Consider the following 8,409-nt stretch of genomic DNA (forward strand, 5'->3'; position numbering starts at 1 on the left):
GATTTCTATTGTAAAAGAAGAGAAAAAGTTTTGATAAGGGTTTGTCAGCTTAAGTGCACCCTAATAAAGATAAGTAAAAATGGTAGGATGAGTGAATGGATAAGAAATTGAATGGTTGTAGAATTATGATGAATGGTTAGTTAAAGATCATATCATATGCTTCATCATCAAGTTACTAAACCATGGATGAAAATTTAGTGGTTACAAAAAGTCAAATGGTTAATTCCCCCATTCATTTCACCCTTAATTTACTAATTTCCCACATGTAAAAGCAAAAGTACCTAAAACCTTAAGTTAAAGGGGCTCAGAGCATTTCTCTGACTTTTGGAGGGATCGAACCCTCGGCCCAATAACGTATATGATCTAAGTACTAAAAGTCTCTCACCCATGTTCACCCCTTCATAATTCATTCATTTCATTGGGAAAATCCCTTTTCCTAAGGTGGAATCACCATTTACCTAGGGAAAGTTATTTACCCCTATACAAAAACTCTTTTTTTTACAAAAACCCACAAAAAGAATTTAGCCTAAGTTATAATGTGCAAGTGCAAACATGAAAAACAAATGTTAAACTCATTATACTTAGCGCAAAAATCAATTTTCCGCTTTCATTTCATATTAACCCCTAATTTTAACTATAGTTATTTAATTCCCAAAAATAACCCTTCCCTGTATATTTTAAATAAATCCCATATTGTAAATATCCTGCCACCAAGGTTTGAAATATAAACCTTATTAGTAAAATAATTAAATGGATTAATTAGTCGATCAGCGACTAATTAAGAACCATAACCCTCCACTGAATAAAAAGAGTAATTAATCAAATCAGTGATTAATTAATAATCTATCCCCGCCAATGAAATCCCTCCTGACGTCATTGAACCTCCCTAATCTATAGTTAATTAGCCCCTCCGTGCATTAAAACCCCGTCAGGCCCCTCCATTAAACCTCACATCAAATCATCGCCCTGATCACCGTGCAATCTGACCCTTTCAGATCCAACGGTCGACGCTCATATTGGGCGACCTCTGAAAGCTGACCTTTACCTGCCCGATATGGGTGGTTTCACTATTCACCCTATCGCTAAGTGGCGCCCGATGAATGGCATCGGGTGGCCTTCCCTCAAAACTGCCCACGCCTCATAAGCGGTGCAATGGCCCTTCAATACCACTTCCCCGCCATTTCAATAAACCGCCCGTCCATTCATTTAATTGACTTTCGTGCCATATTTCGAAATTCTACCTGTTAAACCTTATAACGTGAAAACCTGTGTTTTCATGGTTTTCACTCGTTCAACTATGTAAACCTATGAAACCCTCCAGCGCCTCCCTGAACCTCTGCAACACGATTTCACCATCTGTTTTCTGTCCAAAACTCTATTGCAGCGCCTTTCCTAGTCATCCCTATGCCAGAGAGCCATCAAGCACCCTTCATGAAGACCTGTGTTCTCTTAAATAATATTGAATTTTTTCAGGGTATAAAACTAAGATCAGATCTTGGATAAACAGTTCTGATACTAAACATAAAACTGGTTTATCCCAAGAATCAACAGAAAACCTCATTCAAAATTTGTGCTCAGAGGATGAACACAATTATACAAGGAAACAAAGAAGAAGACAACTACACAACGCATTGACAGTCAAAACAGAGCAACCAAACATAGAATACAATTACAAGACAAGTGAACAAAATATGCATGTAGTTAACCCATATCTACCTAATGCTGATATACAAAAAAATAAAAGGATTTACTGTTGAAATAGACAGTAAAAGCCTAAAATATACAGTGAAGGTAAAATGACACGGTAAAGAAAAGTCAAAGTGTATAAGGGTTAAAGAGTATCAGATTGAAGACCAAGTCAAGTAAATCAGCTAGCATAAAGATAAACAACAGGGAAGACAATTACAAAGCATAGCATACAGATTCATGTCAAAGTGAAGACAGATGAAAAAACAGAACGGTAAAAGTAAAACAGTAAAAGTACACTTGGATGCAGTAAGGGTTAAACAAAGATGAAAACACTTTCACCAGCAACAATGAAGTTTATCCAAAGTAAAAGTGAAAAACAGTTTAAAGAAGTTTAAAGTTAAAAGATGAAATCAGAGCAGAAATGGTACATTCTTAAGAAATTTCCTGTTCAAGTCATAGTTTTGCAGAAAATATTGTGGCCAATCCGAGAAGTACTTTGAGATATTGGGGGAGGTTTTTGTTCCTAAAAGGCTAATCTACAAAAACCTATCTCACTTTTTACACAAGTATTACCAAAAGTGAGATAAGTGCATGTCTTCACAGCCTATTTTTCAGTTTGTACAAAGCCCTATTTTTGACATGTTTTGGTAGATTGTGAACACCGGGAGCTGAATTTTGGGAAACTGAGAGAGGTTTATCTCAAAAACATACTTATTTACAAAAACCTCTTTCACTTTTTACATATCTATCTCGAATTGAGATATACAAACGTATCATTGGACCCTAAGTTTTGCATAATTTCTAGGGCAGAATGCACAAATAAAAGATGCAGTTAGTGACTGGGATGCCTCATCATCACTTAAGAGTTACTATCAAATTCAACTTTCTCTTCTTTGTCACCATAAATCCATAAAATTAGTGCCAAATAGATTCATTAGTTTTGAATTTCCTTTATTTACGTGCTATTAATGTAAAACAGTTTGAGATATTTATAAAACCAATCTTGATATTTCTTCAAGATATTTCAGTTTAGAATTAGTATACATACTTCTTCATTTGAAGTATTTTGTGTGGATTAAAAAACATTTTCTGTAGACCTTTGTTTTGAGCTAAAGGAGCTATTGTAATCAAGGTTGCGACTAGTTTACTGGATTAAATAAAGCTGAGGACATTTCACTCGATTCATGTGCACCGTGGGAAACAAACAAGTATCACTTCTCTGAGTTTGATTATTGTTTTCCTTTATGTTATGAAATATCATATGTGTTTCTTATAATTATTAAAAGCAAACAACGAGTGATATCATCAGAATTAGCTTAAGTGCTCTGTGTTTTAACTATTTGCTTATTTAATGTTTTCTACTAAATTGCTTAAGTTTGGGAATTCTTAGTTGCTCCTTTACTTCTGTAATTCATTCCCTCTATTGGCCCCTAGTACATGATTCTTAATTGCCCTTGCTATTTTCCAAATCTCTCTTCTTCATCTTAATCCCTGTTAGGTATTCTTCATTGCCCTTGGCCTTGGTTAAGATTTTCATTCATTGAAACCTTCAGATTTGTCCTTACTGTGCTAGCTTGCCTTGTGAACTCTTACCTCAGTGATTAATCAAATCCTGATAAACCTTTCATACTTGACTCCATAGCCCAATGACCTAAATACTTGCTTTGCCCATCTGTCTTCTTAATTCCACCACCCAATCAAAACAAAACACCCCTAAACTTTCATAACTAGCCTAATATCCCATCAAACAAAGCTAAATTATAAAGAGAGAGCCCTCTCTGGACTTAGGTTGGCTAGAACCCGAGTCTAAAAGATTGGTTTGTGGTTACCTCAGAAATTTCTTTCTTTAACCTTGAGAAAATTTTGAGTGATAACATGTCCCATAATCCTCTTTGAGAGGATATGAAAGAATGATTACAACCAAGCAAAGGATACATAGGAAAGAAACTAACTAAAAATTAATGACAATAGCCTTAATCAAAGAGGAAAGTTATAGAATATTTATCTTTTGAGAAAAGTCAACTCCCTCTTAATCTTGGACCTTTTGTAATTTTCACCATCCTTGCCCTCTCATCAACATGATGTCATTTCTTCCATTCCCAAGAGCCAGGGCTTCATCTTTCAGTGGAAACAATTAGTCCTAGGGTTTTGTCTCTAGGGTTCTCTTAGTTTAAACTTTTGCTAGGGTTTACAAACCTTAGATGTTTCAATATCCAAAGTCTTCAAGACCTGTCATCTTTTAGATTCTACAAGAATACTTATGTGTTAGCTGCAAACACTAGAATTTCCATTTGCATGCCTTCGATATTTTGAGATGGAGCTCATCGATATTTTGTTAACTGATTGTCTAACTTTGATTGTACCACATAAACTTAGTCTTCATGTGCAAGGAAAGGGTCCAAGCACTTATCATATCGATTGTGTCTTTGTCCTGAAGAGAGAGGACATGACCTTTTATACAATGCATCTTTACAAACCCTTTCATAGTACATCAAGTGTAAACAATTTCTTCCAATGGAGCATAAGATTGATAGTTCACACTTCATGTTGTTTCTCACCTAATGTGATTCCTTCATAACATAGTAGATCTAGTATTCCATGCAATGAATTGATGCAACTTTCTAAAAGTATAAATCTTTGATATCATCTTAGCTTTGAAGAACTTAGGGGCCATTGTTTTAAGAGAAATTTGAAAGTTACAACTTTAGACCTATGCTTGATTTCTGCTAACCTAACGTTTGAGATATAGGGACAAATTATTATACGTACCTCTATTTCAACCTTACTTGTTTAGTGCCAAAACACAATTTCTTTGAGTTGCTTCAAAAACGTATTAGGTCAACTCCTTATGGTCTTTTGTCTCCACTTGATCGTCTTCAAATTATATTCGAATGCTATAGAGATTTGCAAATTCCATTATTGTAGTAACTCTATAGATTCTTGTACTTGTCATCAAAGAGATAGACTCAAATTTGTCTTCTTGTAGCATTATTGGTTCAGATCACTTCTCAACAGTGTAATCAAAGAAGATATTTGATTCACCTATAGACCTATTGCATACCTTATATAGGCTAAACTTCAGACTTAAACACATAACTCGGGTTTGTCATTGAGATTTCCATAAAGAAAATAGGCTCAAACTATCTTAAAGCGCCTCTTATTACCACATTCAAATCAAACTCATATTGTTATGTCCTTGAGTAATAGTAATACCACAAAGATGTAATTCAGATTGTTCCATAAATGTAATAAGTTGAAACTTAATTACTATCCACAAAGGCTCGGATATAAATTTGGATCCTTGATTACAGTGAAGAGTTTGATGCAACAGACCAACAAAATAAAAGTGCCAAGTCATTTCTCAAGACAATCTTCTTCAATAGGGCCTCTTTCATAGCCACAAAATCTTAGATCATCACGAAATTTCGCATAATCACAAAGATGATGAACTGTATTACTTCACATTACATAACTCAGATCAATTGCAGACCTTGATTGGGCCCAGACTTCTGGTCATACCTCAAAGAATAAGGCTCATATTTCTTCTCCATAACTCATACTTAAGACCCCTTCCACAGTCCTCAAATGTATGTTATAGACCTTGGACTGAGCTCAAAATAATGCTATGAACTTTGAACAAGACTTGGATGCTAGATCTTTCCACATATAGAACTCGTCCCATCATCATATAACCTCAGAGTTCAAATTGTTCTTCAATCCATATCTCTAAAACCATGTTGAAATTCGATTGCAAGTTGAAATGCTAATATTGATAATTACTTGTGAGAATTAGACGTCTTCTTGTTACTTCTTATGTCTTCTTCATCAAGCAATTATACATTTGTTCAATCATTCAAGGAAATAGAGATCACAATGTACAAGAGACAAGACACAATTTATCTTGGGAAAAACCCAACAATCCTTTCCTTCTAGATTCAGATCAAAATGAGAGATATCCAAGTCAAGAACCAATACCAAACTACCACAATGATACCAAGTCAAACCGTCCTCCAAGTCGCCTCCAAAATTCAAAGTCAACATTGGTCAAACTTGCTTCAAATCTAATCAAGCCATAGAAGTTCGAATTTGCAACTAGGGGCGAATTTCGACTTGCAATTATCCTTAGAAAAAATTCCCTCTTCCATAGAAAGAAATCCTCCATACATATGAGCTGTAGTAGTTAAAGATTCATTCAATAAGGAAATATTCTTCTTGTTTTTTACTTTCCTTCTCTCTCTTGTAACTTGTCTTCTTTATTCTTCGCTAGGTGCAAAATATACGTGTTTTATGTGATAAATGAGTGAGATCCCAAGTAAGTCGAATAAGTCTTCTATATAACTGTCTAGGAGGGTCGAATAGGTGCCACTTAGAGGGCTAGGCCGACTTGGTCATCTTGTGGACTTATAGACTCAAATAAAATTCAATTTCTCTTTCTTTTAAATGTCCAATGGGACATGACACAAATCATTTTTATTTTAGCTACAAATAAATCCTGTTGACTCTAGTATGGAGAACATACTTGATAAATTATAATAAATACATCAATGATAAATATACATTTTGAAGACCGAACCTAGTTACAATTTCAACATGCACAACCTCTAGCAAGATTCTTTCTACTAGGTTGAATAAATGTCTTTTTCACTCTCTTGTACCAATCGATCCCCACATGAAGTTGAAAAACTCAAACTAGCAATCTTCAAAGCCTGTAACATGAACTTTGATATTTGAAAAAGTTGGATTGTTGAACTAGTTAAATTTAAACTTTGGGCAAAAATTACCATTTACTCATTATGGTGCCTTTAAATAGGCAAAGAACTACACAAACAAACTACAACAATAAACATGGTTTATATGAATCATGGCTACAAACATGCAATGAGATTATGCATTTCAAGTGAAACAATATTAAAATAATCACAATTTGTGAAATGCCAATGAGTAAATATTAATCACTAACATTTGTTTGCATCTTTATGATCATTGAGTTTTCTCTTTTCCATATTTCGAACAAATCTCCAAATTGGATAGTTGAATTGTTAAAAAAACAATTTAACCTCTGAGAATTTTTTTCTATTTGCTCATTACGGTGCCTTTAAATAGGCAAAACACTACACAAACTAGCTATACTACAATACCCATGGTTTACATGAGACATTAGATAGAAAAATGCAAAGATATTATACATCTCAAGGATTACAACAACAATTAAATAATCATGACTTATAAAATACCAATGAGTGAACATTAATCATTATCATATTTTGTTTGTCATGTTATGGTCATTATGTTTTCTCCTTCTCAATTTTCTAAGAAATCTCCAAGAAAATGTCTTCTAAGAAATTGCTTGTTCTCAAGTTTGTAGCAATAAAATTTTATAGTAATTTATATGCAATATTTTTCTAAATATTACAAAATATAATATAGCATATGAAATTGAAGAACAAAGGTATTTTATGAAAACAATAAATGTATTATATGATGTTTTTTGCAAAGCTTATTTTAGAATCCAAAGTTTGTCTAATGGTGGTGTTTGTTTCGACAAGATGATCTATATTATCTTCTAGATTGTAATGTGATAAATACAAAATCCATATAGTGTGTTGTCTATCGAATTCAGTTTGTATTGCTTAATGTTATAATAAAAAGGTACAATCATGCACTCATATTTGTGTACTATTATTTTTATACAAAGCACACATTTATCTTGACCAATAAAAACATAGTCTTATATATTTCATGATGTATAGTTGACAATTTATTCAACAAAATTATTAATCATGATACATATTATTTTTCTTTTACCATTAACAATGATGGTCTCATTCCCATATGAATTGTTTTCCTTATTTTCTAATAAACTCAAAGTCAAAATTTATTCATATGGAAAAAATCATGCTTAAATTTTAAATTAAGAAATATTAGAATATGTGTAAAAGAATAGATTAATTTAAACTTGTGTTTATAATCAAGAGAAATTGACCCTATCATTGTTGAAGCAATTAAAGCTGAGCTAACCAATTGAGCTAGCTTTTTTACAAAGATCGTCTCTTATGGTTCAGTGGCTTTTAGATCTATGTTCAAAGAAGATAAATTATTATATATATTCTCCACATCATTGTTGACAATGTAATAACATCAATACAAAATAATTAACAAGTTTTGCAAAATCACGTTCATTAATGCTACTAAAAAATTGAAATAGGAAATCAAACTACATGATCTACCTTTAGCAACATGCAACTTTTCTACAACATCCAACCGTCACAAAATCTTAAAAACCAACGTATAACCTCTACACACAATTCTGTATACAAAATAATTCTCCACATCATTGTTGACAATGTAATAACATCAATACAAAATAATTAACAAGTTTTGCAAAATCACGTTCATTAATGCTACTAAAAAATTGAAATAGGAAATCAAACTACATGATCTACCTTTAGCAACATGCAACTTTTCTACAACATCCAACTGTCACAAAATCTTAAAAACCAACGTATAACCTCTACACACAATTCTGTATACAAAATAATTAAACAATTTGTTGCTTCATGCTTTTGTAATTAGTGCTACTAAAAAATTGAAATAAAAGATCAACAAACCACATGAACTACTTTTAGCATCATGCAACTCTTCTACAATATCCAACAATCATAAAATCTTAAAAACCAATGTATAATCTCTACATATAAATCTCTCTATTAGTTAAAAAAA

The sequence above is a fragment of the Pinus tabuliformis genome, chromosome J (genome assembly GCF_031772625.1).
Source record: "Pinus tabuliformis cultivar Carrire ecotype Pingquan chromosome J, CPIR1, whole genome shotgun sequence".
NCBI classification, from domain to species: Eukaryota; Viridiplantae; Streptophyta; class Pinopsida; order Pinales; family Pinaceae; genus Pinus; species Pinus tabuliformis.